A 22,963-nucleotide genomic window follows, 5' to 3' on the forward strand; every position below is an offset into this window, starting at 1 on the left:
CAATTTTAATGCATCTTGGCGAGCATTGAGTATTACCATTTTTAGAAGATATTGTCAGTTATGAATGAAAAGAATGAATGATAGGAGCTCTTTCTTGGGAGTGATAGGGTCTCCTTGAAATGTTGTCATCACATTGCCTTTCTCCTTGTGGCCAGCTCAGTTGCCACTGCCTGGGTGAGTAAGTACGGTGGTGCTTGGGGTGAGGTCAGAGCAGAAGGCTGATTTCTCGGGGTGGCTTTTAGTCTGCAGCCAAGTCTGTAAAGTGACCATGCAGCCAAAGTAATGACCCTTCTGTGGGCCAGGCTAATGTGCTCCTCCCTTGCTGCTTGGATCAATACCATACTTACTGCAGATTAGCTAAATGAGCCAGCGCAGCTGGGAATGAGCTTCTAGAGACAATTACTATGGAAAATGCAGCCATATTTTAGTGGGCACCACATGCAGGGAAGCTTTTTGCAAATATCAATATATATTTGCTTGCTTGACAAAAACAGATCAAACCAAAGTCAAGAAATTAATCCAAATGATCGGACTATAAATGATCCTTGTTGTGCCAAGTGTGGTGAAACCTTGACCTTTTCAGTGGTTGCTGTTGTCCAGATTGTGCTGGAAATAACCAGCCTGGCAAAACTGGCTGGTGGTTGGCCCATGCTCAGGTCTGCAAGTTCATCTCGGCTAGAAATAGTGATGATGCTGACAATGAGAGCCATTCATATTTGCGTAGTACTGCCTCGCTCATTCTTCACCGCAACCTTGGAACGCTCAATAAATGCTTATTTAATAAATCCACTCATTCATTTCACTAATAATTACTGAGTAGCCTATAGGTAGCCTGGCATTGTTCTAGGTGCTGGGGAAACAGTAGTGAACAAGGCGGGGTCCTTTTCAGTGGAACTTGCAGCCTTGTGGGGCGAGACTGAGGATAAACAAGAAAAGAAGCAAATCACCGTTGGGGAAGTGCCACAAAGAGAGGGAGGTGGTGATGCCTCATTTTAGCGGGTGGTTGGCGAGGGAGGCTTCTCCAAGGAGGCGACATTTAAGTTGAAATTTGAAGAATGAGAAGAAACAAGCCAGGGGTGAGCTGGGGCAAGAGGAGAGGGGGTGTTCCGGGCCGAGGGCCCAGCTTGTACGAAGGGTGAGAGCTGGCAAGGAGACGGAGACCAGCAGTTCAGGGAGTGCAGAGTGGCCGTGCGGGGCTGGGGTGGCAAAGAAAGGGAAGGACAGCATGTCCTCAGGCAGCCAGCAGCCAGCACACACGGGGCCCTGTGAGGCACGGTAAGGAATTTGGATTTTGTCTTAAGGGGGGGGGGGCTGGGGTGGGAAGCCATCAAGGGGCTTTATAAAGGGGAAGGGTAAGACCCAATCTACATTCTAAAAAGCTCACTCTAGGTCCTGAGTAGGGAATGAAAAATACCCTCTATTCCTTTGGCTAGCTGGTTCCAGAAGAATAACAAATGTAAGCAGCCGGGCTGGCCAGATGCGGGGAACCTCAGGTAGATCCTCTGAAGGGCTTTCTGGGATTTGAGGACCTGCCAAGGCTGCAGGCTCTGGTTCTGGCTTTTGTCCGATTTCAGGTCTCATCTCAGTTTCTCTTGCCTGTGGGAGGGCTTATCACCGGCATGATTCTCGTCCCAGTTAAATGAAAGGCAAGGAATGGAAGGAAAAGGGAGAGCTGGGAACCCTCGAGTGCGTGTAGCAGGAATATCCGTCGTGCCCTCCCAGGCTGGAGTGCTCCAGTGTGCTAGTTTTCATCCCAGAGAAGAGCACGGGAGCCCCTTCCCACTCCCTGCTTGGGGCCCTGGGGCATGTGGGGAGGTGTCCTCCAAGGGGAGCCCCGCAGTGAGTTGGGCAAAGGCTCTCCCTTGCTCAATCACTGGGCTGTTGGTGACCAGAGTTCAGGGAGTGGGTGGCCTGAAGTTTCTCTCTCAGGAAGAGTGGAGGGCTTCTGGGCAGAGCCACCTGGCCCTCAGGCTGTGCCTGGGTTCTTGCAGTCACCACCCGGCACTGCCCTGGCCACAGCCCACTCTTGGGCAGCCATCTGTGATTGGCTCTGGTGTCCTGCCTGGGACCCAGCAGCTCCCCTCTGGTGGCTCCCCAAAGTCTCCTCAGTTCCCACCATACCTTCCTTACTGCTCCACATGGCTATCAAGTGGAGAACTACTGCAATGCCTTTCTCGTGTTTGCAAACAGGCTTCCATTCTAGACAAAGAAGTCTGGAGCATGGGGAATATGAAGGCAGGAGGATAAAGATACCAGTTCCCTTTAAGCTTTTAGCAAAGTATACAGTTAAACAAGCACTCAAATGTTTAAAGGGTCAACACTGAAAGACTGGGAGTAGAATGTACAACTTCCACAATGATAGTAGGGAAGGGGCTAGAGAAAACATGGCCAAGTAGGTGGTTAGATGCCTTATGATATAGCAAGTGATAGAGAACGGGGGAGAGCTCAAAAGAGAGAAAGAAAGAGAACAAGTTGAATTTCATTTCCTAAACAGGTTGAACATTCTTATCCAGCCCCAGGAAACCTGGAGGCATAGTCTCTCAGGAGGTTGATGGGTGTGGGGAGGCCATGACAGGCATCTCTAGTGCCCGTGTGTGCCAGTCAATGACATACACACCTGTTACTCCACAATGTGAAAGTCCTTGGGGGCAAGGTCTGACCCAATTTGTCTCTTTATGTTCTCAGAACAGGGAGGTCCAGCTCCTGCAGAAGGACTATGAGTGTGTATTATTGTTATCCAGTGCATGCTTCCTTTAGGCTCTTTGGCCATCTTCTGAAAGCAGTGAATTCTGATCCCACTCTGAGGGTAAAGGAACAAAATGAACAGAGAAGCTCAGGGACCCATGCGAATGTGAACCTGCCATGGATGAGACCAAAAGACAGAAGACTCTGGGTTTGGGGGCATATGAAGCTTTCTTATCACACTGGCTTCCTTTTCCAGTTCCTTCCCTCCCCTCTTTTGACATTTAGTTAGCAGGTTGAAACAGAGCAGTTCCCTGAAAGGGATGTGTGAATTTCCCCTTGTGAGTATAAGAAACTTGAGGGCCTCTATTAAATTCTCTCAGCCCCAGAGCATGGGGAACCATGTGAGACCTCTGACATCCCAGAGCTGTGGTGACAATGGTAATGTCCATCGTTCTCAGGAGCCTTCAGGATGAGGCATCGCAAAGATGGCTCGTACCCAGACCGGTGACCTCCAACAGAGACACGCCAGGAAGGTGGAAGGGGCCGTGCGGCAGGATCATGTTCTGGACTGGAAAGTACGTCTGCTCATTACCTGACCTTTGCTAAGTACACCAACTAATGGAGCGAGAGACGTGAAAGATCTTCACAGGCCATGTGGAAATGTAATTCAAACCCAGCTCGAGGAGGTCACCGTAAGTTAGATTAATTTTCATCCAGCCTTTCCTTACAAAGCTAACCTTTGCCTTACAGAAAAGTTCTTTAAAAAGAGATAAGTCAGTGTTTATTCGGCATTTGAAGGAGTTTTAATCCTAGCAACCCTGTAGGAAGCGTCCCCTTTTTTGGGGGATTCAGGCCAAGGAACTGTTTATTGATCCTTTACGTCAAAGATAATTGTCCTGGGTTTGAAATCTATCAAGTATTGGAAATTCAAATTAAGCCATTTGTGAAGTTCTGTTTAACGAGGGTTATCAACTGCGAGAGTCATTGATTAGCAGCATGTGTCGGCCTCCTGGCCTCCTCTGCCACTCCTGCGGGAGCCAAGGCCGCTCTCCAGGTGCCCTGGGCTGCGGTCGGTGGGCCCTTTCTTTCGTCCGGGCACCTCTGCCCCACAAATGATGGCACCTGTCACTCTGCCAGTCCCCCACCAGTTCTCTCTCCATCCTGACCCTTCCGCGTCTTCTCTTCCCCTTTCATCTTCCACTCTGTCTCTCCTCTCCCCTCTCTGTATTTCCTGCCCCTCTCTTCTGGCTCCCGTCCTGTCTTTCAGTTTCCTGCCTCTTTCCCACTTTGGTCTATATCCCTCCCTCTCTGCTGTCAGCGTTAAGACCAACAAGCTTTACCAAATCATCTCACATCAGAGGCCTCTGAGACTCTCTAAATCCTTCAACATGCTGCAATTTGACAGCAAGAGATCCTGTTATCGAAGTTTATCACCCATTTTTTGTTCCTAGCACTTTTTATTTTGGCCTGAAACTATCTTTCCCCTGCTACAGGCTGCCTCCTAAGCGCTGGGTCTGGGGCTGATGGTCAGTTTCCCATACCTCTTCCTTGGCTCTCTGGGTTCTCTGGAGTGTGACTTTGTGTTCTCTCAGCTCTAGACTGGAAAGTTCTACTGCTCTTCGGAAGCCTCCTTCCTTTGGAGCACTTTAACTATCTGTTCACAAGATTTTGTCCGTCGTGAGGTTTCTTGTAGGAGATAAAGGGCCAGATTGGAGAGATGCTTGGAGAGAGATGGTTGACTGGACCTGGAGAGGCATGTGGGAACGGGAGACACTAGAGAGGCATCCTCTTTCTCCTCTTCCTCTCCCTTCCCTTCCCTCTTTCTCCTCCTCCCTCTCTTCCCCCTTACCCTCCCTCTTTCCCTCCTCCTCCCTCTCCTCCCCTTCCACTTCCTCCCCCCTCCTCCTAGCCCTCTTCCTCCTCCCCCTCCTCTTTCCCTCTTCCCTGTTCCCCTCCTTCCACTCCCCCTCCTCCTCCTCCCCTCTCTTTTACATGTCTCCCAGTCAACCCTCAAATCTTTGTTCATGCCCGGTCCCCTATAAAGCCCCATATGAATTTCTTGCATGTTTGTCTTCATTCCTCTTTCTTCTACTTCTCTCTGCCTTAGACTTAGGAGGGAGAATTTCCCTAATGAATTTTTCAGAAAGCTCCCTTCAGCCCTCTTGCTGCTCTTTGCTAGCCACTCTCTGCCTTTTGGTCCTTGAGGACCAACCAGAGAGCCAGTGTGTCATTTTTAAGAACCTTGGTTTGTTTTAAGGCAAGGAATCAAGAAGGCCACCCCCTGGCGGCAGTGTACAGGGAATGGGGGTGGGGGTGAAGACGGTAAGGATGACAAAGCATCTGGGAACCAGGCTGTAGAACAAAGCTCTACGGAGCTGGGATGCCTCCAGGGTGGGTTCGTCGGCAATAGAAACCCAAATCAAAAGAACTTGAGCTCTGGATATTTCTTGGCTCCTGTAATTGGCTTCTAGCCATTGGATCCAGAGCCTCCACAGCGTCATCAAGACACTACCTCTCTTGAGAGGCAGTATTGCCTAATGGTCAGCCAATGCCTGCATTCGAATCCTGTCCCTGCCTCTTATAAGCTAAGTGACCATGGGCAAGTTACTTAACATCTTTGTACTTCCATTTCTTCATTTGTAAAAGGGGGGTAAAAACAGTACTACCTTATAGGGCTGTGAATATTAAGTAGGTTAATGTATGTAAAATGCTTACACACGGTAAGTGCTCTATAAGTATATGCAGCTGTGTTAGTGTCTTGGGGCTGGCGGGACAAAGCATCACAAACTGGGTGGCAAACAACAGCAATGTACTGTCTCGCGGTTCCAGATGCTGGACATCAAGATGTCGGCAGGTCCACAGTCCCCCTGGAAATGTAGGGGAATCCTTCTTTGCCTCTTCCGAGCTTCTGGAAGTTTGCCAGACATGTTTGGAGATCCTTGTCTTGCAGATGTGTCACTCCAGCCCTCTGTCTTCATGTGGAATTCTCCCTGTGTGTCTTCACAGCATTTTCTCTCCTTGCACATCTGTCTGTGTGTCTAAATCCTTTCCTTCTTATAAGGACATCAGCCATATTGGATGAAGGCCCCCCTCATGACCTCATTTTAACTTCATTACCTCTGTGAAGACACTGTTTCCAAATAAGTCACATTCAGAGGTACTGAGGGTTAGGACTTCAACATAATTGGGCGGGGGTGGGGGGTGGGGGGGTGGGAAGCACATTTCAGCCCATCACAGCAACTATTATTCTCACTCTTGCTTTCTTTCTCCATCCCCTTTAGTTTCCTCAGTGTTGGCTTCATTCAGTGACACATTTTCCCTAGGCTTTGGCAAAGATGGTCATTGCACTTCTGGGCTTATAGTCCACCGTCTTAGCACTGTATCATTTGTTCTAATAGTTTCAGCGAAAGTCCCTGATTGTCTCTGTCTCTGCTTGGACCGTGTTCCTGCCCTGGAGCCAAGTCCCTATGACCAAGGGGATGTGGCGCTCACACTGGCCATCTCTGGAGCCAGGGGTTGGGGTTCTGGCCATTGAAACTGAGTAGATTATGAGTTGGGAGGTGGTCAGCCAGAATGAGCTCCCGGATCGTGCTTCCCAGAGAAGAGGTGCCGGGCAGACATGAGAAATACATGAGCTTAGTGCCTTGAAAGAACACAGTCAAGAGGCCTGTAAACTTGTCTCCCATTCTTTCAATGCGGTTATCTGAAGTCAGACCGGGTTTATTTGGGGGAAGATGGTCAAAGAACTGGGGAAGACCAATGGACAGGAGGACAAAAGGCAAATCTGAGCTCAGCGTGAGGAAGTGCTTCTGATGCACAGAGCATTGCCTTGGGAGGGGTCGTCATTCTATTCCCAGAGATGAACAAGAGAGGTCGTGCATTTTATTGAGAATGCTGTGAACACAGTTCACACAGGGCAGAGGGAGTGGACTTTATCAGTGAATTTCAAACATTCATTACCGTGACCCACGGAAGTGGATTTATATTTTGAACCAACACACACACTCAAAACAAAAGTTTCATAAAGCAATTTTATCTTTACTACAAGCAGTGCACTCTGACCTAGTCCCTTCTCTTCTATTTCATTTTAAAAACACTCTTACCTCAGTAAATTGATTTCCCAGGCCGGAGTTTGGAAATCTGGACTAGATGACCTCTGAGGTCCCTGGCAGCTCTGTGATTCTGGGACTCGATGACAGGTGCCATTGGGCCAAGAGGGAGGAGACGTGGTTTGGTATTACTGAACATCACCAGTATGATTAGTGGTGACACTGGGACTGGCGCGCAGCTCTCTGGACACCCAAATTAGTGTTCCTTTCATACAACCTGCCGGCTGACTTCTAATTGTTCTTCTGGGCCTTCTCCTCCATCTTTGGGTGACAGCCCTGTCGGCCTATGAAGTAGAGCATTTGTGACCACATCAGCCCTTTGCCCAGACACCTTCAGGAGTTCTGCCATTGTCCACAGGGTAGAAGTCCAATGTCTTCATCTACTGAACACCCTGATTCTCCCAGGAATCTCTCCCACTGTTTCCCAAAGCTCTATCCCTTTGAGCTGCCCCTCCCCCTCACCGAGGCCTTCAATCCCATCCTCCTCTGGGCCTGGGTGTCCTTCCTCCCTTTTCCTTGTCCACATTCTCCCTGCCCTACCAGGAGCAGCACCATGCCCCTCTTCTGGGAAGCTCCCCTCTTCTGGAGGGGATGAGCCCACATTCCTTAGTGGAGTCTGGGAACCAAGCCTTGTAGACCAACATGAGGCCCCCGCTGTCACTCTGAGTAGCACAGAGAGACGCTGGAGGGCTTTGAGAAGGTAACTGGACTCATGCTGTGAAAGCATCGCTCAGGCTGCCAAGTGGAGAAGAAAGAGTAGGTGAATGAGGAAGCAGAGGGAGAGCAGGGAGCCTGCTTTTCCAGGTGAGGATGGAGGTGGCTCGGACAGGCTGACAGTGTGACAAGTGGTCTGATTCTGGACAGATTCTGAAAGCAGAGCCGATTTGGTTTGCGGACAGATTTGATGTGGGACTTGAGACAGGTAGAGGAAGCAAGGGTGATTCTGAGGATTTTAGTCTGAGCAACTCAAAGGGAGGAGCTGCAGTGAACTGAGACGAGGAAGCCTGGGTATAGAGGCGGCCAGCGGGGAGCAGGTGCTCCGCTCTGTACAAGTTAAGGCTGAGACCCCGTTAGCCTTCCATAGCTGAGGCAAGTGACCTGCACACCAGGGACCAGAGGGCAGGGCAGAAGCACTCCAGGGCTGGATCAATCGGCATACAGACTCTCTGTTGGTGGGGTGTGTGTGCACACACACGTGCGTGTGAAGGATGTGCAGGAGCAGTTGGGATAACCCATGATGGCTGTCCTGGACTCAGGGCTGCCTTTTCCTGGTGTGTTTGAGGCCAGGCGCCAAGGGAACATTTCAGGGGCTGCCCATGCCTCCCTAGAATGCCACGATGGGCTCAGCAGTGATGGGCCCCTGTCCCTGAAGTGAGGGACTGAGGAGTGGTTTCGACACTGTGGGGTGGGACAGGTTGCCTCCAAGGTCCCTTCCCAGTGTGATTCTGGGATTTTTTGCAGCACCAAGGGCTCCTCCCCCCTCACTCCTCTGAGTTCACACACCTTGCCCTTGCCCTGCCTTGTGTCCGGTTTGTTCTAATGTGGAGATGTTCCTGGTACTTCCCTCATTTTATTCTCAGTCTCCTCAAACTTTTGAAAGATATCAGTAGCGTGCAACCTGAAGAAGAGAGGGATGCTGACAAAATGAATTCTGACAAAGATAATTGCGTGAATCCTTTGTAGCTCAGCCCTGAACATGGCTCCACACTGTCAGTTTTTATTCCATTCAAATCTGGAGTTGAACGTCCGTCTGCAGGTGAGGCAGTGCTGGGAGATGAGGAGGACAGGAGAGGGGGCGCAGGCCAAAGGCAAGATTTAACCCCCTGTGGCAGGAGCCTTCTGGGGACAGGGCCACAGCCCCATGTCCTGGGGGCTTCCTTTGGCCTGGGGACCACAAGAGTCTCTGGGATGAGCGGAAAGACAGACAAGTGAAAGGCTTAGGGGACCACCGCATTGGCACCACCTGCCAGGCTGGGAATCGCAGCCTTAATGAACATTGAGTTTCTTGATGAAACGGGCATAGGCTTGTCCCCAGTGGGTGAGAAGAGGGAGCCACTGGCAGGAGGGGGGGTCATAGTGACCTTGCAGAATTGCACTGCAGCCGCGGTCCTCAGGGTTCCCTGCCGTCATAGCTGACTGGGGCCACCACTGCTATAAAGCGTGTCTCTCGTGTCCAAATGCTCTCAATCCAAATTTCCCAGCTGTTGTTCATTGGACTGTACCCCAACACCCAGGCTTGTGGTCTTTTTTTGGATCAGGAGCTAGTGCTCTCAGGGTACTTGGTGCACATGTCCCCAAGGATGGACCAGTGGTTGAGCCTTTATTTGTCCTGGCCCCTTGGCCTGGAGTAACCTTCCTCAGTGTCCCAGTTTCCACCCTGTGAAATCCAAGTCACCCATCAGCACTTTACTCTGGACCTCAGAATCTTTCTCAACACAGGCTCTAAGCAAGTGCCACTGAACAATGAGCATTGATAAGAGAAATGAAGCATATTTAGCATCCCTGATCTAGAAAAAGGACCAAAAACTTAACCAATGTTAGTGTTTTAGTGATGTTGGAATTTAGTTTACATGTAACCTACGCCGTGGGTATCAGAAGTTGGTCTGGCCCCTGTTATGACAAAGTTTTTCATAATTGTTTGGTGATGAACATTTGATCATTCTGTGTGATATTCTTAATTAAGACCACTGAGACGAAAGGGGCTGATGGAGAAGCCATCCTCCTGGGGGTCGTGCTGAACCACTCCTTTGCTGGTTAACACTATGAGAAAAGCATATGAATAAACACCTTAGTTCTCCGAATTAGAGGTCCAAACATCTAGGTGATTATGTCTTATCAATCACTTCAGTGAACAAATCAGTCAAGCCAGTAAAACTAGCCCAAACCCTTATCCAGGCAATTTTCATAGAAATCGGCCACGCAGAGCTAGCTAGGGCCTTTCCTTACTTCTTTATTTGGGATGTTCTCCTGGCCACCATTGCCCAGAATAATATCGCACAGAGCTAGGGATGTACTAGGAGGAAGAAGGTGTTTAATACAGCTGAGTCACCTAAGATAGCTTTCTGGAAAAATGAGAATAGTTGGATTGGAAAAGTAGCAAGTCAAGGTGCACTGTCTATCAGCTAATTCTCGCAGCTGTGGGGTCCTTTTTTTGTAATGAGGGCTTGTGCCCAGTCACATTCCAGAACATTCTGGAGACTTGGTGTTTGATTCCACAGCTTTGAATGAGCACCCATAAGAGGTTAGACTTGTTAGAGATCAAAAATATGGTCTAAATGTGTGTCAAGGGACTCCTTCCAAAACTAGTTATCACCTGGTTGGTGCCAGGCGCTGGGCAGGTGAACTAGGTGAGCGGGAGTCAGCTTCTGCTCTCAGGAACCTCACATACTAGTAAAGGTTGAGCCCGGGATGTGCAGAACTGTAAGACAGGCAGAATGCCCAAATAGAGATGCAGAAGCTATTTCATGGGAGTCTGGGGGAGGGAGAGCCCAACTCTGGGGAGTGTATGTGTATGTGCATAGATCTGGGAAGATTTCAAGGAAGTGGCGGCACTGAGCAGAGCCCTCACAGCTGGTGAGGGTTTGGAAATGGAGAGGAAAGGACACCCTTCTGTCCTTTACTCGGGACCTGGCACACTGGAGATGCCCAGGAAATGCCTGATAACGAACTGCTGAATCCCTGAACTTCTAGTTTTCTCCTTTGGGCCCTTTAGGCCATCATATGGTATTTACAAAAATCAGTTCTGGAAGCAGGATGGGCAAGACAGACACAATCCATCACTTTATTGGAGCTCTGTTTTGAGACAATGAAAGCCTGGTCAAAATCATTTGGAGGCAAGGTACAGAAACCTACTTGGAGCTCAGGTAAAAAGAGGAAGTTAGGAAAACACTAGAGACTCTATGAGCATCCAGTTATAAAAAGTGTGGACCTCACAGGAACCGGAAAGACCTCAGGTGTCTAATTTTTCCACTTGGTCACTTGTCCATTCTCCCCTCTACCACAGAATGCTTGGTTTCTTTTCCATCTCTTGGACTTCTATTACATTCTGTTGGCTCTGCAGAGTGGCTTTTCTCCTTGTTCATCTTCTCACATATAACCCATCAAGACATCCCCAAAATGGTACCTTTAGCCCACAAGCCTCCAAGGCCTTCTCACTCCATTCCCTATGGCTCATTGGCCAGTGTCAGTGTCCTGGCTCCAGAGTCTCAGGAGACAATCTGCTGGTGTCAGCTTATGTTAGATATCTGCCCAGTCAGCTGGGAGCAGGGACACAGCCATCACACATTGTGGATGTCCCCTTCCCAGCTATTTTTCCAAGAAAAAGGTAAAGAGGATGATGGGCTTCTCCAGCAGGAAGAGTATCCATTTCCTGGGCTGTTGCATAGCGTGGGCTTCCACACCCAACCTTTCATGGACTTGAACTACACAGAGAGTGGGTGCTATTCCTACCACTATCAGTGTGATTGATAGTAACATACTATGAATAGCTTAGCAAATGCAAGGATAGTTGTCTTTGTCTAACACAATCTACCTGGCATCTTTTCTCCCTAGAGTTAATCAGGCAATTTTAAAAGAACAGTTTATGATGGCACTGAAAGAAGGAATCATGGGAGATATTTCCCCCTCCTCACTGCCAGGCCAGCTTTTAAATGTTGATATCTGCTCTCCTAGGCTCCTGGGTGGGAGCTGATGTCTATGTGCTGACTGCCCCAATGGAGACACAGCCAACATTTGGACTTCAGAGTGCAGATTCCTACAGAAATAGATATTAAGTGTTTGTTCTGCGCTCAGGCCAGCCCGTAAAGCCTATGTAATAAAACTTTTGTGGACCCTAATGGCCATTTAATACAAGCTTCTCTACATTCATGTGATGGAAAACAGATCTAGAAGCAAAACTTTTCTTAGAGCTAAAAGGAGACTCTTAGTAATTCTCTGCAATCCTGCCTCCTGCGGGAGGCCCAGGAGAGAAAGGAATGTATTCAAGGTCACACAGCTCTTCAGTAGCTGGACCGGCAGCTGAACTAACAATGGAGCTGCATCACTGGTAAGTAAACAAAATTCCAAGTCCCTAGAACCGTGTAACAAATAGGTGGTTGTTTATCTTGAATATTGATGTTTGAGAAAAAGCAGGTTGAATTAGATCGTAGATGATTGTCAGATACCTTCATGAAGTACCAAAAGATTTCCAAATACCAAGTATTTTAAATAAATTCAATGTTATAATGCATGAAAACCTTCTCTCTCTAGATTGATAGATACAGAGATAATTTTATTATATAAAGTATGTACAGATATAGATAGGTAGATAGACATATCTGACATATATATACAGAAAGGAAACAACTAGTGCTTTATTTTGTCTGTTCCTTTTAGAAGCTGAAATTACATTTCCTTCTTATCTAGAGGAATGTAGAGCAGTGTTGCATAAACATAGAACTTTCTGCAAATGATGGAAATGTTCTGTATCCAGTACATTAGCCCCTAGCCACATGTAGCTATTGAACGCTTGAAGTATAGGTAGTAAAAGAGAGGAGCTGAATTTTTAATTTTATTTAGTTTTAATGAATTTAAATTTAAATGTGACTAGCCACTCATGGTTAGTGGCTATCAGTGGACAGTGCAGCATAGCATTACTATCAAGCTTATTAGCCAAAATACACTTGGAGCTCTCAGGTGGACCAAAACGAGATAGAATGGGGAGAGCAAAAGATAACAGAGATGAAGAAAGATGTTTAATTAAAGGTGACCAGATGAAAGTTAGGGAGAATGCATGTTTATGTATGAGAGGGCATCTGAGTTGGTGTAAACCGAGTCATTAACAGTAAGAGGCAAGGGGGGGGGTGCTGGATATATTCAGTATTCTTGCGTGGGCTTAAATGAGCAAAATAGTGAAACAGCAATGATTAGACAGTTCCTGTCTTGGCCACCAGGGGCCCCCATTGGCTCAGCACAGTTTGGTTGCTGAGGTGAGGTGTGTGTGATGGGAGAAGGAAGGTGAGACTCAGAAAAGAGTGGGGGTAATGGCTCATCAGTCTGTGGTAAGCAGTGCTCCAAGTACCTTACAAATAACAATCCTATGAGGTATGTCAGTACCATTTTATCACCCCCATTTTACAGATGGGCAAGTAAGGCACAAAGGAGTTAGATAACTTAGCCAAAGTCACAGAGCAGTGAAGTTCATAGTCAGAAAGTAAACTGAACCACCTGGTTCCAGAGTCTGGGTTAACTATTATGCTCTGCTATTCCCACGAAGAGCCTGCCTCCACATGGTTCTAGGCCAGCCTAGAATGTGTAAGTATATTGGCACTCAACTGGATTATCTTCATTCATCCCTTAGCATTAAGCTGTTGTGGGGGTACATGAAATATTGTATTCTTTTTACCATTTTTTTTTGCCTATAGCCACTTCTCATTCATTTATGCACTCATGTATTTTTTTTAATGTTTATTTTTGAAGGAGAGAGAGACAGAGTGTGAGTGGGGAGGGGCAGAGAGCGAGGGAGACACAGAATCCGAAGGAGGCTCCAGGCTCTGAGCTGTCAGCACAGAGCCTGACTATGCACTCATGTATTAACAAGTAAACATGAAAGATGATACGAGCTGAGGATAGGAATATGAAGGATCAAAGGAGCCTGTCCTTGGAACTTACAGCTCAGCAGGGGTGACGTAAAATGGGCAGAAATACCTGCCACACAGGGTATGAAAGGCTGACTGTCCAGTATGAAGGGGCAGAAACAGAGGAGAGAGGGCATCCTGACAAGGTGGATTGTTTCCAGAAGGCTTCTTGGAGGAGGGGGCCCTGGAGCTGAACCTTGAGGACCAGTAGCATTCAAACATGTCCACGTGTCTCCATTTGTGGTGTCAGTGACCTCCTGTCGCGCGCTGACAAACTTCGTTGTTGCTGGGAGGATGACCTGTGAACTCAGCCTCGTCCGACCCTAACGGCCCCTGGTGCCGAATCCCTCACTGTCACAGCCTGGTGTGCTGGTAGGAAGCACACTGCCCGGGCTCCTCCCGCCTCCACCACACGCTGACCTCTTTCAAACTCGCAAGAGCCGCGAGAGCTTCCCTCCGAGGCCCGACTTTCAGCACAGGTCTGGCCCGCACTCCGGGCGCCTGGATTCCTCAGAAGCCGGCTCCCGGGGCCTGTCCAGCAAGGCTTGGAAGCCCAGGTCCCCGCAGACCTGCTAGTTAATGAGTTCTGCAAAAACTAGGTCTGTCTGTAATCGAAATGGGAGTCCAAGCCTCGCACGGTCCCTGAATTAATTCAGTCGTGTTAGAAAAGGAGCCAGGCAGTGCTTCCGCCGCTGCCTGCAGGACCCACGGAGGGGTTCTGTGTGCTGTTACTTCCATTTTGGGACCCGTTGTTTTTCATCACTTCAGCACAATCTGGAAAACACTCTCCAAGTCTATTATTCCTGTCTCCTGCTGCCACACCGAGGCAGTTGTTAACAATGCCCTCTGCCCACCCCAGACCCCTCCTCTATTTAAATACCAGTCTGATGGGCAAAGAGAGCATTTGATGACTGCTCCAGACTAAAAAGTTCCTATTATTTTATTCCCTTCTTACTCTCACTCAATTTCCTTCCAGATGGGGACAGGTGGGTATAAAATAAATGGGGCTGGAATTACAATTACAAGAAGACAGGTTCGGATGCATCGGGGAAATTAGATGTGGCTGGGAAATTTGTCTAGGGCCCGATGGGTATGTCCCCTGGGGGTTTGCAGGCCACCACTACCACCACGCCCAGCCTGGCTGTGCTCTGAATGGTCTGAGAATGGGGAATCAGAGTGACCAAACTTCCTCCCCCGACTTTAGAGTGGTCTGAGTATCCTGACTACAAGAAAGCAGAAATTCAGCAAGGATATCTTCTCTCCTGTCTTTACTCAAATACCATCTCCTCTGGGAAGCCTTCCTGGATTACCCCTCCTCTGTGCTTCCCCCTCAAACTCTGTTTATATCTCCATTAAATGTGCTATTGGTCTATGGTGCCCTTCTGCATTATGAGCCTGTCTCCACTGTCAATGGCTGGTGGCTTCCTGTACAGAAGAGGCTTTGGTGACAAGTGTGTTGGAGAATGACTCTTCTCTCCCCCTTGCTTGCTGTGTGACATTCTTTATGTCTCTGGTCCTCAGCAACTTCGTTTGCAATATAGGTGACAAGACTCACCTTACAAGGCTGTTATGAGGAGTAAATGAGATACCAGCCCTCTTCTCTCTTCCTCACAACCCTTTGTATCCACTATTATTAGGGCACTGGGGTTCTGGAGCCAGACTGACCTGGCTTTGAATTTTGGATTCCACCGTTTTCTGGCTGTGTCTTCGGTTTTGCTGCAACCTCTCTGCGTCTCAGTTTCTTCATCTGTAAGATGATGATGATGATAACCCTGTGTCATATACTTGTTGGGAGGGTAAAATGGGATAGTGCGTGTCATGTGCTTAGCCTAGGTCTGGCACAGAATAAACACTCAAAAGGTTAGCTATTATTATTGTTATTGTTGTTATTAAAATTGTGAGCTGGTGGGGGCAGCAATACCAGCCCTGTGGTCAGTGAGTGTTGAGTATGAAGAAAAGGAAAATGTTTTCATCCTAAACTGGGGAGCACTGTGCAACTGTAATGCTCAATCATGTTACCCTTTGTCAATCAGGGATGATTGGGATGTGATGCAGGTAATCAGAGAAGATGCTCCTGGAGGGGTACCCGGGGGTACCTGCCCCTTCCTGGTTGTCACAATGCCCCTCAGCCTCCCAGCTCTTCTAGCCTCTGCCAGATGCAGGGGAGCCGGAGGTGACAGATACTCACTCACTGATAGCCAGAAATTTAACCCAGAAGGAAAGAAAATCCGTGACTGCCAGCTCACATGCAACCAGGAGCAATTGCTAATGAGTCAAGGTCGATGGCCGGACAGACAAGAAGAACCAAGGGAAGAGTTGGCATCTGCTGAGGATGCTGATTTCCAAGCTCTGTCCTGTGGTAGAGCAGCAGAAATGTGCTTGTGGAGTCCTTGGCCTTCCTTCCAGGCTGTGGTGGCCTGGGGCTGCCCAGAGCCGTACCTTGGAGCCGTGGGCTGTGTCCGTGTTTGTGTCCATGCCTGTGTCTGTACCTATCATAGCTAGAGTCTCAGAAGGGCTTATTGTACACTAGTTTACATAGACCAGATTATGTAATATTCAGTCTTACCATGACATAGATACTAGTTTCCTTACCATGAAATGGGGATAACAGGCCCCACAGGCATTAGTCAGATCAGCTAAGTTATGCTGTGGTAACGAGCACCTCTCAGGTCTCAGTGGCCTGAAGTGTCCCCGGTAACATTGCAAGTCCTTCCTGGATCAGCCACAGGCACTGGGTCTGTGCCACTGCCATTGTTACCCTGGGGCCCAGACTCCCAGAACAACTGTCGTGTGGAATGCTACTGGTCTCTTGACAGAGGGTGAGAGTGGATCATGCACCGTCATGAGGCTTCCTCCTGGACGGTACTGCTGCTCACATTTCATTGGCCAAAGTGAGTCATGTGGCTACCTCTAACTCCAGGGGGTGGGCATGTGTAAGACTACTAAGTGCCTGGAAAGAGAACTGGAAGTATTTGGTGAACAGCAAAAGGCTACCATGTTACCGTCTAATGTGGTTTTGGGATTGAATGAGTTCATATACATCATATACCTAAAATAGTGCCTGGCCCTCAGAAAGCCCTGCATGGATATTAGCTAGGAACAACACTACTATTTCTATGATTTGTTTTAAAGATGAGTAAATAGCACAGAGAGGCCAAGTAACTTGCCCAAGGTCACACAGGTAGGGAGCAGAGATTCCCTAGGGATTATATTCCTAACTATACAACCCCGCCCCCAGAGCACCAGGCCCACCCTGAGAGCCAAGGGTGGGTCAGGATGGGCACGACGTGCTCTCAAAGAACACCCAGTCTATTGGAGGAAGAAGAGGGAAGCTATCATTTAGTGAGTGCCACAAACACAGTCTCACAGAATTCTCACAACAGCCCTGAGGTAGGGATTATTATTCCCATGGCTGGGATGGGGAGACTGAGGCTCAGAAATGTGAAGTGATTTGTTAAAAACTAAAGGCTAGTGGAGGGTGGAACCAGGATTCGTGTCCCACCTTTTGGATTCTAAAGTCTGTTGGACTCTAAACCACCGTGGCACATGGCCAGTGGCTTCTCGGATGCTTTCACAGGGGACAGCATTGGCTGTTGGAGGGCACTTGGGGTGAATTCAGAGATGAACAAGCCCCATGGTATTGACTCACTGAGGAAGATGTATAGGGGAGGCTCTGTGAGGATCCCTGAGGAAGCAGACATGGCTTCCAGTTGGTGAAATCAGGCAGGCTTCAAGGAGGAGACAGCATTTTCCCTGGGCTTTCTGGATTGGATGTACAGTGGTGATGGGAAGGAAGTTGCAGAGGAGGGAGCCATGATCTGGAGAAGCAGGACTTCTGTTCAGGTTGTTTGGGGAGCCAGACTGTGGGCTGTTTGGGGGAGAAGTGAGACCCGGCATCAGACCTGATGACAGCGGGATGAGCGCTGATGGGTGCACAAACCAACTTCAGGGCCACTATCTATGTTGGAATCACAGAGTAGAATGTGTCTCATGACATTCCGGCAGATGACAGCAAATGTCTGGAGGAAGGGGTACTCTGCTGGCCATCTCTGTGCTCAGATGTTTTCTCTCTACCCTTCTCCTTCTCTGTGACCTAGAAGGCCGAAGTCCGTGGCCTGCATCCACCAGGCTTCCTCCTCTCTGGCTTCCTATGTAGCCAGTGGGAGGCACCAGCGCAAGACGGTGGGGTGGGGGGTGGCAGAGAGAGAAGCTGGGGTATTTATCCCCTCAGCTGCCCCCCCTGCTGGCTTCGTGGTGGCTGTGCCTATGAAGGGCCACCGCTCCTGTCAGGTACCCCTTACCATAGATGCAGCCTCCTGCTGTCCCTTCTGGCCCAACAGTGGTACCACGGCTCCCTTCTGCTGCTAGGGTGTTCCACCATCCCATGCTGGTTTTTCTTACCCCTGGCCACACCTTAATAAACAACCTTTTCACTAAACTCTCTCCAATCAACTCTTTGGAGTGAGCCCTCTGTCTCCTTCCAATACAAGGCTCTTTCCTAATTGACACAAAGATGCCATGGGACTAGCCACAGCTTCAAAAGCCTTCTGACCTTATTTTATGGCATTTGGGGAGTTATTCCCAGCAGGGGGATCAGCGAGCAACCCAGACTCCATCACCGATGCGGTGGCCGAAACAAAAGTGCAGGGATAGAGCAGGGCGTGGTGACATTTTCTGCCCTTCTCCTTCTTCTCCTTCTCCTTCTCCTTCTCCTTCTCCTTCTCCTTCTCCTTCTCCTTCTCCTTCTCCTTCTCCTTCTCCTTCTCCTTCTCCTTCTCCTCCTTCTTCTTTTTTGCAAGACTCCTGGCACCTAGTAGCACCCCGTGAATGTTTGTCATACTGAGATCAATGAATTCTGCAAGCCGGAGCAGCAGAGGCAGGGGCTTAGGGCATTGGTAACGGTGACCCCCAGGTGATTGTCCCTCGCTGCTCTCCCCTGTAGGTGCCCCCTTAGACTCTGAGCCCTCTGAGGGCAATCTGGGCCTCTTCCCTTCCCACCTGTGCCAGCACAGCCCTGTGGAAGCAGACGGGGGTGGCTGGCGAAGTGACCTGAGCTGAGTTGAGCTGGCTTGAGTTGGCCTAAAAAACCCCTTTGGGGCAGTCCCCTGGTTTTCACTGGAAGATGAGAACCTGAATCGGAGAGAAGACTGACTTAAAAGGATTTTAGAAAACACCATTTTATTCTTTTTCAAAATGTACAGCAAGTAATCAAGAACATTCCTCCTGAGTCCAGTGCTATTTCCTCTTCAGTTCACTGCCCCTCAAGCCAAATCCCAAGTCTGCTTTAATGAATATAGAAAACTCACTTGTCATTAGTTGGACAAAAGCTAATGGACTGGAGTCCTTGAGGACAGTGGGTCTCTTGAGCAAATTAAACACTCCCCTTGCAATCTTGAAGCCTATGTTAAATTGTTTATCAAACTCTGCTTTCCCAGGTAGCGTTCAGGTGAAATTTCTGGCCATTAAGTCAGAAAATTTTATTGCGCTGGAGACAGTCAGAAGGAGGTAATTTCAAAATGGTTTTGTTTTAAAGAGGAAGAGGCATATTAGTTAGAGTCTGGGGAATGATCCATGAATACACTTCACCTATAGTATGGCTCTTAAACCCTCGCTCATAGCAGACATTACTAATCAACCACATACTCTTTCCTATTCATGCAAAACAAAACCCACTTGCAAACCAGGCCCTAGAAGTGGATCTCCATGATTTTGGTAGTCAGAAAAAAGATTCTGGAAATCATATGGCAAAGGAATGAGTACTGAGCCTGGTGTCAGGAAACCTGGCTCAGTTCTCTTGTGGTCTCGCTCTCTGAGTCTGGTTCCCCCTTTGCTCAAAGAGGAATCCCTCCTCGCCTACCAGCTGCGGCTGCTGTGATGATGGTCAAGGTCACGGCTGAAGGATCTTGCAGGGCTATGGAGTGCTGTCGTGCCAGCTGGATGGTTGTGGTTGTTCTGGGCACTGCCATTCACACATGCACAAATGAACTCTCCAAGGAATAGAGGTAGTTCTTGGGAGGTTTCCTCCTCATGCAGCTGTTGACGTTCAGGTTCTGTGTGCTGCGTAGCTGCGTGTGGCTGTGGGGTGAGGGATGTGACTTGGGAGGAGGTCTTGGATCCAGGGACCCCAGAGCAGGGTCAGAGAAGCAGAGTAGTGGAATATACCACCTAAGTGGCAGCAATTCACGCAACTGTTCATTCATTCAGTTGTAAACATTTTCTGCCAGAGCCTGAGCTGGGCTCCGGGGACTGACCAGCAGCTCAAGTTGTTGTTGGCTGACATCCTTCGAGGGTCCTGCAGTCTCATGGGTGACAGGGGCCTGAGAAAGGGCATGGCTCTGGAGAAAGGCTGTGTGTCCTTGGGCGAGCCTTTCACCTCTCTGAGTCTCAGTTTCCTCATCTGTGAAGTGGACGTAATATCTCCTCAGAGGGTTTATGTGAGGGTTTAATATTCCACCCAGGGGATTAAATGAGATTGTACACCTGGAAATGCCTGGCATATGGTAAGTACTCAAGGAACGTTAGCCAACTGCCAGGCATCAGGGCCAGTGACACCTCAGCAAATGCTTACGGAAATGGAATTCAGAGATTTTCGGAGTGCTGGAAACATTTTTGTATTTGTGCAGGGAGAAAACAAATATTATTTGCCCTAAAACTATGAGAAGGATGCTAAAAGAATGAGGCTGTTGGAAAAATAATAACTTAATTTGCAGATATAGCATCAGTTTTTTTTTCAGTTTGTAAGCACTTGTCTCTGTATTTGGGAGGAAAAATGAATTCATCTCAATCAGTCAGCCTGTTCCTGGGTGGTTTGGGGGGAAGCCACCGTCTCTCCAAGACCCAGGAGGCTCCGTGCCGCCTGGAGCAGAGTGACTGGAACCTGGTTGTTTTCATGGTGAGCTGGGACTAGAACATGCTTAATCATAGCTGTGCTCTTTTTCTGTGCTCCCAAACCAGGCACAAGTAGGAAGCAGCTTTGCGAAGGTATCTCAATCCTGTGTTGGGGAGCTTTCACAGACGGTCAAGGAGGGCATCCATTGGCTGCTCCTGGGGCCACAGAACGATGGCTTGGGAATAACCTGGGAAAGGCAAAGAGTAGATGGTAGGGAATTCCAGGAAGCAGCCACTGTTTCTCTTGATCCTTCCTTCTTACCTTTGTTTCACAGTACGTAGCCTGAATTGCCCCCTGAGTATGCCCCTGACCATGGTCATGTACAGAAATAGGACTTTGTTGGACATGGATATTGCTGTAGAGGAATCTAGAAACCGGGTCTCCAGTACTCACCTGTCATTCCTGCCCTGGCCCATGAGTGAACGTTAAAACCAGAAACTTGAAAGGTAGGAAGGTCCTAAACATAGATCCCCTTTACAACAACTTCGTATGTCCCTTTGTGATCTTTCTCCTTTCTCTCCCCTTTTCCAAACATTTGGGCTGCCTCAGATTCCACTGGGATTCTTTAAGTTAGGATTTTCCACCATGAGCTGCACTTCTGTAAAGTGAATGTGCAGGTATAACAGTAGCTAAAGACACGAAGACATGAAAATGACCTATATTCCCCAGTCCCTGGCCGCTGACTGCTGTGTAGTGATGGGTAGGTAAGAACACTTAATGAGGCTGAGGTGTGTGGCCAGGGTGGGTAGGAGAGGGGGACATTCAAATGGGGCCAGTGTGTGCATTGGTCTCGCCCTACCTCCTTGATAAAAGGAAAATAGGGATGGGATGGAGGAGGGTGGGGGAGGAGATTCTCCTGGGAGAATCCTGCCTGGTAGGCGTTTGTGCTCAGCCCTGCCAGCTTCCCACCCCCACCGCCCCCAGGATGGAACAAGCTCTGATTGTGTTAAATGTTGACTATTCTCGTGCCACGGCCCCCGCAGGGACAGATTCTGGCAAAGATGATAGATAGACCTTGGAGCAGGAAAGCAGATGATGTTTGAAAGCACAGCGCTGGGGGAGAACCAGTCTGGGGCTTAGAGAAGAGAGCACGTTTTGTTTGTTTTTGTTTGTTTCCGCTGGATTTTGTTCAAGGGAGGTGGAGGGGACATTACAAAACGCCCTTTTGATCTGCTGTGGAAGCTCAGGCCTCGGGTGGCTCCCTGTTAACATCCTATGCCACAGTGTCAGAAGCCCTCACTCTGGGCCGGGCTTTGTGGGGTCACTGGGGATGCAGACAGAAGTCAGCTGTGGCCGCTGGCCTGAGGGCCTCAGTCCGGGGGAGACCGAGCATGCACAGACAGGGATGAGGCAGACTAAGTCATTCTCTGATAGAGGTGGGTACAGGGAGCTGGGGGATGGAGGGGAGGGGACAACTGATGTGCTTGTGTGTGTGACTGGCAGAAGAAGACAGAAAAGCTCAGGGAGGAGGAGATTTCTACACGTTTGTGCCTGGGAGGTCTGGGTGATAAGAGGTTGCTCATGGATGGTGGCCAGTGCAAGGGTCTCCTGTGGAGGAAAGACAGGAATAAAAAGTGGAAAGGAAGCAGGAACCGGTTCATGGTGGCCCTTGAGTGTCAGGCCTCTTTCAGGAGGGCAATGAGAAGACATGAAGTGGTTTTCATAAAGCGAGCAACCAGTGCAGTTGGAGTTTTCGGGGAAGGGTCTTCCCAGATGGGAGAGAGGGTAACGGGCACAAGAGGATGGCCAGGGTTCTGAGTCTGAGGGGGCTCCATTCATTTCCTCCCTTGCCCTTGGGTCCCAGGCTGTCTTTGTAAAAAGCCATGGGGAGGGAGTCCAGGAGAATTTCCAGGGGGCAGGGAAATACTTACTCCCAGACAGAGTGGAGTGAGAGCTTTATCCTTAGAGCATCATTACTGAACCTGCAGGCTGGGATGGGGAAGGCAGTGAGTGGAGAACTGGGGAGGTAGGAAGAAAGGAGATGGTGTAATCCTGTATAGGTGGGAGCACAAGTTTTGAAATCAGACAAACCTGGCTTCTAATTCCATCTCCACAGCTGTGTAACTTTATATATGTTATTTAATATTTCTGTATCAGTCAGGATAGTCCAGGTTACGCTGCAGTAACAAACAGCGCCAAAGTCTAAGTGGTTTTAAATCACAGAGGTTTATCCCTGGTTCATGTTACAGTTTCATTAAAGGTTTGCTGCAGGCTCTACTCATACTAGTAACTCCAGAACCCAGGTTTATGGAAGCTCCTTTTCATTACTGCTTCTACAGTGACTAAGGGAATGTGGAGCAAGCATGATGACTCAGTTACTAGTTCTTAAAATGAGCCACCTCACTTCCACTCTCATTTTATTGGCCAAAGGTTGTTTGGCTGTGCCTAACTTCATAGAGTGTGTGGAAATGAGAATTGGAATAGTGATGGAATAGTGATAGAATTGGAATAGTGACTTTACACATGCACACAATAAGTCTCAACTGCCTTATCTATAAAATGGGAATAAAACTACCAGCCTCAGTTAGGCATTGTGAGTCTAATGAGAGAATGAATGTGAAGGTCTAGTCATACTCAAATAATAACAGCTGGAAGAAAAAAAAAGTGTGGGTAAAAACGGTTTGAAAAAAGGGAGGCATTTATTCCTTTGGAGTTTCCTAGACAGC

The 22,963-nt window shown here is 48.6% G+C and overlaps 1 protein-coding gene across 7 annotated transcripts in view; it reads left to right on the top strand.

The window, feature by feature from the left end:
• Positions 1–22,963, top strand: part of MELK (maternal embryonic leucine zipper kinase) — a 218,945-nt gene that overhangs the window by 169,290 nt on the left and 26,692 nt on the right. For 6 of the 7 annotated variants that reach the window (XR_006589002.1, XR_006589005.1, XR_006589003.1 and 3 more), the window contains exon 18: positions 3,144–3,377. The exons of the other annotated variant lie outside the window; for it this stretch is intronic. The gene's annotated coding sequence lies outside the window, so the exon portion shown is untranslated. The remainder of the gene's footprint in view (positions 1–3,143; positions 3,378–22,963) is intronic. 7 annotated transcript variants of the gene reach the window in all.

Source organism: Felis catus, chromosome D4, assembly GCF_018350175.1.
Source record: "Felis catus isolate Fca126 chromosome D4, F.catus_Fca126_mat1.0, whole genome shotgun sequence".
Classification (NCBI taxonomy): Eukaryota; Metazoa; Chordata; class Mammalia; order Carnivora; family Felidae; genus Felis; species Felis catus.